This window comes from Carassius carassius, chromosome 24 (genome assembly GCF_963082965.1).
Source record: "Carassius carassius chromosome 24, fCarCar2.1, whole genome shotgun sequence".
In the NCBI taxonomy this organism is placed as follows: domain Eukaryota; kingdom Metazoa; phylum Chordata; class Actinopteri; order Cypriniformes; family Cyprinidae; genus Carassius; species Carassius carassius.
Window position 1 is genome coordinate 23911300 of NC_081778.1, and position 11053 is coordinate 23922352.

Sequence of the window (11053 nt, forward strand, 5' to 3'; positions counted from 1 at the left end):
CCTATTTACGGTCATTTTACAGAAGTCAGCGATATTTATACTATGGGATTGATTACTTGATTATGGTCCACCTGTGTTGATTAGGCTAAGGTGTACTCACACTAGCCAGTTTGAACCGTGCCCGAGTGCGTTTGACCACCAAAGCGCGGTTCGTTTGACTAGTGTGAGTGCTCCGAACCGATTAGCCGGCCCTGGCCCGCTTGGAAGAGGTGGGCCAGAGCACGGTTCAGTTGGACTCGGGCGCGGTTCGCATGCAGTGTAAACGCTAACCGTGCTGGAGCATGGAACAGGACGCGTGGTGTCACGGTTTTGCGACGCTCCAAAAGTGCAGCTGCAAAGTCCTTGCTGCACTTCAGCTGGTACCTTGCAAACCTCCTCATACGAGCAGCACGATTACGTGAAAATTTTCGCGCCACTAAGGCAACACATCTGTTTAACAACAGGCTGTGAGAGGGCTGTGGACCAAACAACACACAATTATCCACAAAGAAAACAGAGTGATGTGATCTGTTTCAAAACTGATTTTACTTTAACATTTCTTTCTCTGAAAGTAATGGAAGTAAACCCTTGGAACGTTGTATTACCCTCAAGATGTAGGCTAGTCCATGATCCAAAGGAAAATATGTTCTACAATGAGTTTCATTGTGTTTTTATGTTTTCAGTGAGTGGTTTGGTGCACTAATAACCCAGCGCGTATAGTAGATTGTTGAAATCTAAGTAGATGCTTACATTACATTAAATGTTCCTGTTATGCTAATTGATAAATGGACAATATTAAAATTCTACACTGAATTCTATAAAATTCTATACCGAATGGTACAGCCTCACAGCGTGTGTGCCCATATATTCGTGAACAATCATCAAGTGTGAACTTTAAATGTACTGCCAAGCAGTCAGTCACACAGCAAGCACAAATCTAGTCCACAGAACAGCTGCACACCCTCAGAGCAACTATTGTGCACGTGCGAGGTCACGGTTGATGAGATTCTGGTAACATATTACTCTAGAGACCAAGTGGTTCATTCAAACATGTATCTAAATATATATTCACTTGTTGACACATAAATTGTGCAGTGTAGCTTGCATATTATTAATATAAGTTCAGTGAATCATATGATGCACAAAACACCACTGACTAGCTAATTAATAAATGTCAATGTAATCATTTGATGATAATTAATTAGCATATGCTTTATATCACTATTTATATTCTTGAACTGTGTTTTTTTTTTTTTTAATTGCTGAGAGTCATTGTTGTGAGTCGAGCAGCCACTTGTTATTAATGCAAATCATCTGGGCGTAAATGTACATATCCCAGTGGTATAGCCTGCTAATTAAAATGTGTCCATGGAACATCAATATTTGACTGGAAAAGGTGATCCTTTGAATGTTTACATCCGCAAGGAAAGCTGGTCAAGGAACAGTGGTTTTACAACCATGTGTTTCGGCCAACCCTGAACACAAACTTGTCCCGAATTCTGTAATATTCTGCATGAAGTGCCGTTTTGAACAGGATGTTATTTACGTTGGATAATTACTGTTGTTCATGTTTGCATGCGGATTATGAAAATGAAAGTTTTGGTTTACTTAGCACTACTGCAAGAATATTTAGTGCTCTATATTTTGTGTGTAATAACTTGAAATAAACTTCTTAAAGTGACAGGACTAATCTGTGTTCCACATGGGCTCATAACCAATCTGTGGGAGCCAGAATTCTTGCTGGTTGGTAGGGGATCAAATACTTTAACTCACTGAAATACAAATCAATCTCTAACCTTTATATAATGGGATTTTTATTTATTTATTTTTGGTCAATATTCTATCTCTGTCCATTAAAAGAAACCTACCATAAAAATGACAGACCCTTCATTTTTTTGTAAGTGGGCAAACTTAAAAATAAAAAGCAGGGGATCAAATAAATATATATATATATTCTGTATATTAGTATGAAATACTAGAAAATGAAGCATTTACAGCTATAGAGTTTCTGATGTTTAAACATAAAGATGTTTAAGTAGAATACATACCTCCTATATTCCTGTATTCTATTTAAACATCGGCATAACTTTTGAGTTCCCAGAAACTCTGTAGCTGCTTAATTTTCTAGTATCTAAATACTTAACACTTTTCAAAATTGATTTAATGATTGAAATGCGAAGTTCACTCCTTTCTGGCCCTTTGATTTAAAGATGCAACACAGGACTGGCACGTGTCAGCAGCAGGCATTTAATGCCTTGGCCCCATCTTAGAGCTTTTAGTCTAACCATGTCGACTTTTTCAAATTTAGTGCTGGTTCACAGTTTCCAGACTTGCTGTATGGGTGCAGACTCTGTGATTGGGTCTCTCTGGCTCTAAAGGTCTAAAGCAGAGTCTGTCTACACAGGAAGTAGAGTGTGCCTAGTTCCTCCTCCCACCCACCATCCCAGCGAAAGAGTGTTGAGAACAGCCTGTTCCTTTAACCTACAGTACACATGCTCCACCAAAATGTCAGTTGCCTGAAGCATCAGCTGAAATTCAAAGTTGGACAGTGTCACAACCCAAAAGTGGTGATGGCCACCCACCGCAACCTTTGCAGTGTAATTAAAATGATCGCTTTCTCTCATTCAGCCTTTTAACAGATAAATGCTTTTTTTTTTGCTACACAGCAGAACTCATGTTTTGTTTTCCTGTTGTTCCCACAAACCTTCCAACTCCAGATTTTTTTTTGCACCAATAGCATGTTGGGTTAGAGAACCAAGCTTGAGTGAGTCATCTGTACTCTCTTGTTGTTTTTGATGTTGTTGTTTAAATGTTTGAAGGTTGTTGTTTTTTTTCTTTTTTTTATGGTGTCTGCAGGGACAGCTTGACATATGGACATCATCCTGTTGTTTTCAGCTGAATCTTGTTAATGTTCACTAAACAAAAGCTATTTGTCTCAATTCTGAATTCTAAAGTATTAAGTTAATCATTCTTAAACATGCCTTTAAAGCTTAAACCCTGAGTCATTGAAACTCAGGGTCCCTCATGTCATTACAGACCTGTATTTTTGTCCATATGAGGACATGTATAAGGGATGAGAGGATAGTGATTGTGAAAATCACATAAAATCTCCATAAAGTGGCACTTTTATGCCACCACTTTTATGCATGGTGATACTCCACCCTTTTAAATCTGGCACGAATACGAGAATGTCCATGGCATAAAACACTATACGCAAGTGTGTCAATGCTTCGACCAAGCACTTGTGTAAAGTATGGTTCTGGTCTCATGCTTTTTCATGCTTTGAGTTTATTAGTCCAACATTTGAGGGAGTTTAACAGTCAAATAAAAATTAAACACTTCATACAGTAAATACAACCTAATGTTGTATAGTCTATGTGGGGTCAAGTCAAGTGTTTTAGGAGTAGACTACTGATACTTCTGTGAAGCGGATGGTTGAATAATATGGTGGTGCATACCATGGTTTGTGCAGAATTGTTTTTTTTTTTTATAATAGCATCTAGCCATTGAGAGTTCAAAAGAGTCGCAGCTAATTTGCGGTGCAGGGTTTGACCCCCTCTTTAATATCAGTTACATGAGCTGTAAATGGTCCCTGCAGTGAGACTGAATGTCAGTTTACAAAGCCAAGGTCTAGAGTTCGTGATACACATATAAATAGCATTCTTTGATTGCTGATATCATGTTATGGTAAAGGAGATGACCTTTTGAACAGGGGGGTCTTAAATCCAAAGAAAAATACCAATAAATATAGACATTTTATATTAGTTAAAGCTTTTACTTTTCAAAGCAGAATCATTTATTTGTAGGGGTATGAGTTTTTCTTTTAATCAGCTAGCAATCAAATTTAAAACCTTTCTTAGAGGCGCCACGTGTAGGTCTTGTATCACCCTGAAGGGGTTTATTTTGCAATTATGACCGGCTAAATTGAACATTATCCCGCTAATTACAAGGCTGCTTGTTAAATAAATAATAAATGGCCATGAAAAATAGAGATTAAATTGTTGTATGATATGAGAAATGCAACATGACTTGCTTGAAACCAGCACAGCTGTGTAGGACATCATTTTAGTGGTCATTAAACAAAATATTTAAATGCCGCGATTGACCGATTTTGTTAACCCAATCAGCACCAGCCACCCTCTGGAATCATTGCTGCTATGTTGGAAAGTTAACTGTAAGTGAGACTTTTAACAAGCTGTAAATATTAACTGACAGTGCTAGGGAAAATGGCATATGGGAGGGGTGGATTAGCATAGGCGCTAAATTTAACCTTGGTGTCTTGGGGGCTGGGATTGAGAAGGACGTTTGTGAAAATCTGAAACTGCTTTCAAAGAGCTGTTGTGCCTCACTTTTGTGAAGCACCCTGTGTACTTCAGTAGCTGGAGAGGCCTTGCTTGTAACTTTCTTTATTGAAATAACAGATCACAAATATGTCGGCAGCCAGGTGGATTAACCTGCGTCTGGGGAATTACACGCAGTTTTCTTCCTCAGCTGCTGTTTTCTCTCAAATGCACTCACCATGTTGCTCAGGGAGCTCTCTTCAGAGAGGGTGGCAGCTGGCTTTGCCATGTTTTTCAACATTATGTGCCTGTGGGCACACATTTATTAGTCAAATACACCTCCATCTCTACATCCAAAGGAATAACAACTGCCGATTTGGTAGTGAATGGGCTTCATAATCACAAAATAAAAGAGCATTCTTGGTGCTCTTCCCAGATAACATTGAGGCTTTTGCTGTGTCATTTTATTTGGTTTATTTTGAAAAGCGCATCATCATCCTTAGATGTGGTGTTTTGGGGGAAATAGCACATGCTGAGATCTTCATAACACACAGTGCTAAGAATTTTATCAATTAAAGTCATACGCCGCATCTTCAATCAATCAGAAGTACCTGACTTTTTCATTTGTCGGGCAAACTTACTACATTTATGCATAATTTGCATGGTTGGCCATGCAAGAGTTGTCTCTTTTTTCCAGGAGCCTGTTTTATCCTATTTCATTGAATTAGAGAGAGGCATAAATGCAATCATGATAGGGAAGGAATTTCATCTGACTGCAGCCGTCCCTCTGGACTGACTCTTAATGACTCACGGTCAGTGGGGTCAAATATTCGCAGACCCCATTTTAGCTCAAAGCTTCCCTTGAAATTGCTTAGATACTGATTAATCAAAAATCCACTTGCAAAAAGCCCCCCCCCTGTACAGTCTATTCTTGACACAAATTTTGCTCTTTACCAGTAACTCCAACTGACCCACCTGTTATGTGTGTCTCCGTGAGGGCTCTTCTTTTATGAGTGGGCTGCACTGCATTATATTAGGAGTCTATTTAGGTCTGCATGTTTGGCAGTGAGCTGCAACTAGAGGCTTAAAACCCATACTTAGCCAAGGACAGAAGCCAGTCTAGGGAGGGCTCACTCGCTTTCATTCACCTTCTTTCTGGTTGACAAACAAGGCTGTTTGCTTAAATGAAAAGGTGCTGGCTGACACAAAGCTCCCTTTCTTTTAAAAAATGCTGCTGTGCTTTGGTGTTAACAGGAATTCTGTCATTTTCTTTTGGGGTTTTAGGACATTTACACAACAGTACTAAAATGATTAATTTCCATCCGTAATGTCTGTGGCTTTGGGCTCTGGGCTGTGGAAAGCAACTTTTTGGTTCTTTCCCATATGTGCTAGGGGTGTAAAAAGTACTGAAATTATTCTTTTTTTTTTTTACATAATTTAAAGAATATAAAACTATTTATATTAAGTTCAAGTTAAATTTTTGTCAAAAATGTTCAGTTAAAAACAAGTGTTACATTAAAGTCAAAACATACTTAAAAAACATACTTGTTTGAAAGTAAAAAATATATAATAATAATAATAATAATTGTACATAAGTACTTAACTGTAAATTATTTTACTATTTAAATCTATAAAGTTAAAATTTGTTTCTTAAGTTTAGCAATGGATGAAATGGATGTAATCTTGTCATTTAAATAACTTTGATATACAAACTGTGTAAAGCAAGCTGTATAAACACAAATGGACAGCAGACCAAATCTTATTAAACTGAAACCAGTTTACCTAGTACTGTTGAATCTGCAGAACATGACTTATAGTTTTTCAGTACAGTAATAACATACAATTACTCAAGGACTTTATATCACTGGTGCCTGGACAGACTCGATTTTCAGTTTATTTGTCATAATCAAGTTTCCTTTCAAACATTCATGCACAGATGTTTTTCACTGTATAAACAGTTGCCCCACTAACAATGTGAATATATCATTAATGCCAACAGTACTGAAAACTTACTGCAAATTTATGACCGTTTAGTAACTGGTATCTGAAACAGTTGAATACTCTGTTTTGGGTTGATATTCACTACCTTCTCACCTTGACTTACTGTTGCACAGTCATTCATGTTCCCTTCCATATTTTGACATTAAGAGCTTTTCTATCCAACATATTAAACAGTGCATTTAATAAAGCTGACACTTCTAAATGACAGGAAGTACTGTAAATGGGTGAGGAATGTCAACTGTCTAGAAGATTCATGAATATTTTCCAGTTCCTGGACAAACAATGTTCGAATGCATGCAGCTTGGCAATCATTCTCTCTTGAATTCCAGCAACCCACTTTTCTAGCAGAGCTGCTAACTTTTACAAATCTTGATTAAAATGCATGGTTTCTAGCACAGACTAATGATGAGAAATATAGCTAACACTCAAACTTTTCTTTTCTGATTACAAAGCATTATATAATGTGCATTAGTTTGATCTGTCCCATCATCACTTTCCCCTGATGACTCTAATTACACTATGATAAAAACCTTGAGATTGTGCCACACTCTCAGATTTCTTCCATCAGCACTGGCAGACGTCCAGTGTGGACTGATGGTTTGCACCCAGTGGAAGCGACTAGAACATAGTAATACACTGAAAAAAATTATAAACGCAATACTTTTGTTTTTTGCCACAATTTTTCATGAGTTGAACTCAAAGATCAAAGACTTTTTCTATGTACACAGAAGGCCTATTTCTCTCAAATATTGTTCACAAATCTGTCTAAATCTGTGTTCTCCTTTGCAGAGATAGTCCATCCACTTTACAATTGTGGCAAATCAAGAGGCTGATTAGACAGCATGATCATTACACAGGTGTGATTAATTTTGTATATGCATAATTTTGTTCGGTGTAGATTGAAAATAGCTGTGTCACCTCCTCTGATGTCTTGTGCAATTGGTTGCTTCACAATCCTTTTTGGGCTTGACAATCAAAGGTGTGTGCATTGCCATGGATAGGAAACAAAAGAGTACTGCAATGAGATTGAGCAATCTTAGAGCTTTAATACTGGCATTAAAACTACAGTATATATAATGCATGTAATTAAGTATGTGTATGCATGGAAAACATGGTTTACATAAAAAGAGAGACGATTGTAAAATAATAAAACTGTTTAATGGAGAAGCTTGATTATGAAAGCACCTTCAGTTGTTTAATCAAAGAATGAAATCAGTTTATATAATGCAATACTGCAGTTTGACAAGTTTATACACTCATTAAATATTGACTATATTGTTTGATTTGTGTTTTGATGGTGTGTCACTGAGGACACACCTGTAAATTGAACATGTCCCCAGGCAATATGTGCTAAAGCTGGATGAGATCAGAAAACACAGTTCTGCTCAGCTTTCATTGAGTCTTCAAGAATGTATATATCCAGAGTGAGGAAAAGGGCTCAGAAAATCACACTGGATCCCTCAAATCCAAGCCATCTCCTTTGTGAAATTTTGCCATCTGGCCGGCACTATAGAGCAACTAACATCAGGACAGCCAGACACAAAAAAAGTTTCTTCCCCAAGGCAAACTACCTCATGGACAATTAAATGCTTGCCCCATTGTGCAATATAAATATGTGCAATAACCCTTATATGTATTTGATACCACCCATCTTAGTCCATCTCTACATCCTATTCCATCATAAATCTCTTTCTTAATTCTGACTCTGACTTCTGAGATACATGATTTACCAGAAGTTAATCAGAAAGTAGTGTTTATTATTATCTGGCATCTTTCCTCATGGTCATCTTCCACATATGGTTTTATAATACATGGTTCCTATGGTGCATATATTCATGTGGACAATTTTGTATGATACTTTTATGGTGTTTTTGCTTCTTTTTTAAGCTTGACAGCCTCAGTCCTTGTTCACTGTAATTGAATGGAAATCAGAATGCAAAACTGTTGGAGGTTACAGTTTGGCTGATGAAGTTTTGAACTACAAAACATGCAGCATTCAAATGATATGGTTTTCATTAGGCAAGCAATAAAGTCCCATATTTTCCATGTGGGTAGAGCAAAATGTCCAAAATCTCTTTTTAGAATTTCATCTGGTTGGACTAAAACCAAAGGAACAGAACAGGCCTATCCCATTCCAAAATGCCCTGTTGGCATTATATAGATTGCCATAATACTCTTTGTTACATAACTGCTCAAAATCCACAATTTTAATGTGATAATATTTTTTTCTACATCTCTATACTCTCTAAAATACATTTCCCCCCATTACGTTAAGCACAGTTCACTTCTTGTGGTATTGCATAATAGTAACTGTGTCTGAATTTACAATTTTGGATCATACCAGTTTCCTCTTTCCAAAAATCTCTTTGAAAAAACTCATGTCAGATGTATGATGACAAACTGTTCCAGATTGTCTCTGGCATGCATCTATATTCTGCGTTGATATCATGACTTTACTGCTTATCTTAAGCAAGTTCTTGATGTAAATGTAGACGAGCAAACACTGAAGCTAATAGTTGCACATGCTGAAACACCCGTTTTGTGTGTCTGTGTTGCGAGTGGAAGACACACAACACAAAACAATAGGACCTTGTGTATTTCTGTTTTGGCTATCACACCAACCTGATGTAACAGTTAACAGATGGCCAGAAATGCTATAAAAGCCACAATCATGAAAACACTGGCGAAAAGAAGACTGTAACAAATCAGAATATGCTTGGAAAACAAAGCTGGCACTAAAGCTCTCTTCCTCCCATGCTTTGTCCATTGAGGTGTTGTAAAAATGGTCATAACTGCTCTCTGCTGATCGTATATTTAATAGTTATCATATGTGTCAGACAGCTGAACTACATTCTGAGTAATGAAAAGGAAGTGAAATGAATTCGTTTTGACCTCTTAGTCACGGGCTGTTTAAATAACCCATTTAGGTTTTGTGATATATTACTTCAACCAATACTGATTCTTTTGGCTCAAAGATTCTGTCAAAACTGTGATATTGACTGCTCAAATGAAGTCTGCATTGGTAAATTTTGTCTGTATCCTTAAATATATTTAATACTAGATCAGATTCAGAGTCAATCAATTTTGGGGCTGTCTGTCAAAACCACATGGACATCCATGAACATAATCAAACACTATCTGTTTGCCTAAAACATTTGCCTAATATGATCATTTCTGTTTGGTCACCAGTTTATATTTACAAAGTAGGTGTCAGTGAGGAAGTCTTCTTTTATCCCGTCTTAAATAAGCAGTGCTGATGCACTTCATATGTCCAATTCACTCCCAGCACACACCCTTAAAATGTGGGAGGTTAAAATTGAAAAGAAAACTGAACTAAGTGCAAGTCCTATTAATATTACCCTTAAAAAGACATTCAAACCACAGATAACCACTGCACACATAATCATAATGCTATTAACAAATATCTCACAATTTGTGCATCCATGCAGAGTATGATCAATATAGTCAAATAGTCACCAGTTGACACCAGTTTTTGGTTGCTTTCTTCTTTGACTGAATGTCAGCATCTGTCAAAACCCAAGGACCACACATCATGGCTTGATTTGAGGTACACCCCCAAACACACATGGCTAAATATTTGCCTTGCAAAGGTAAACTTATGAGTAGGAGGGCCTAGCACAAACCCTGGGCATAACAGCATGTTTATTTGATGTAGGTCTAGTGTCAAGAAAATTATTAATTCAAACAAGAAGAAAAGTAAAGTGAATAATATCAATGAATAATACACTTTATTGCTGACACTGTCATTTATTCACTGTAAAAAAAAATGGAACAAGCTATTTACTTAAAAAAATAAGGTAACAATATTACACACAATATTTTTAAATAGTTTCTCAGGCTTGATTTTTTAAATGGAATCTTCTTGAATAAATCACGTGAAATTTCCTAAATTAATTAATCTCTGACACAATTCATTTAATATAATTAGTGAAATGTGCTCATTTATTTTAAGTTGCTTCTCAAAAGTCTGTGATTTTAAGTGAGGTCTGTTTGTATTTGACTTTGAGTTATTTTATACATTTAAAAGACTGCCAAAGAGCTCAAGTAGGAAGATTCTTGAGAAATAATGGAAAGTATAGTGCACTAGCACTAGCAAAGGTACTGCTCATTAAACAAGGCTTAATGCCTTAGAGGAGTATCCATAACCATAAGTTCTGCACAATGGTAACGATTGCACTTTGCAATGGAAACTTCAGTGTAACAGAAACTCTTTCAAATGTCAAACATAACTGAACATTAAACATAGATGCTTCCATTCACTCAAAAACATAAAATAGCATTTAATTTCAAAATTTACTCTCCGTATCAAGCCATATGCAAAGCATGCAGGGAACTAACAATCACTTCTAAAATAAAACTGCAAAATTGAGTTAATTCTCTTAAACTGAATAGGCAGCCTTCTTTCCTTAATTTTTTTTTATTTATTTTTTAGTTTATTTAGTTCCTCAATTCAAGGACCAAAACTGCATAAGTTTTGCTTAAAATGAGGAAAACACATCTCTTGGTTCTATTAGTAAAAGGTCGTCAATATTTTCTATACTACACCGAATCACATTTTTTTAACGGAATCTACACATTATTTTTAATTATCACCTTAATTTTTTTTATGAGAATTAAAAGCCCATGATTCATTTTTTTACAGTCTTGCTTTTTGGTCTGTTCAGTCCTGACATACATTTTTAGGCCTTCCTGAAAGACTAATTTGTCATGATTTCTTAAAGGATACTGTTCACCCAAAAATTTGCACCCTTTGCTTTGTTTCTTCATCTGAA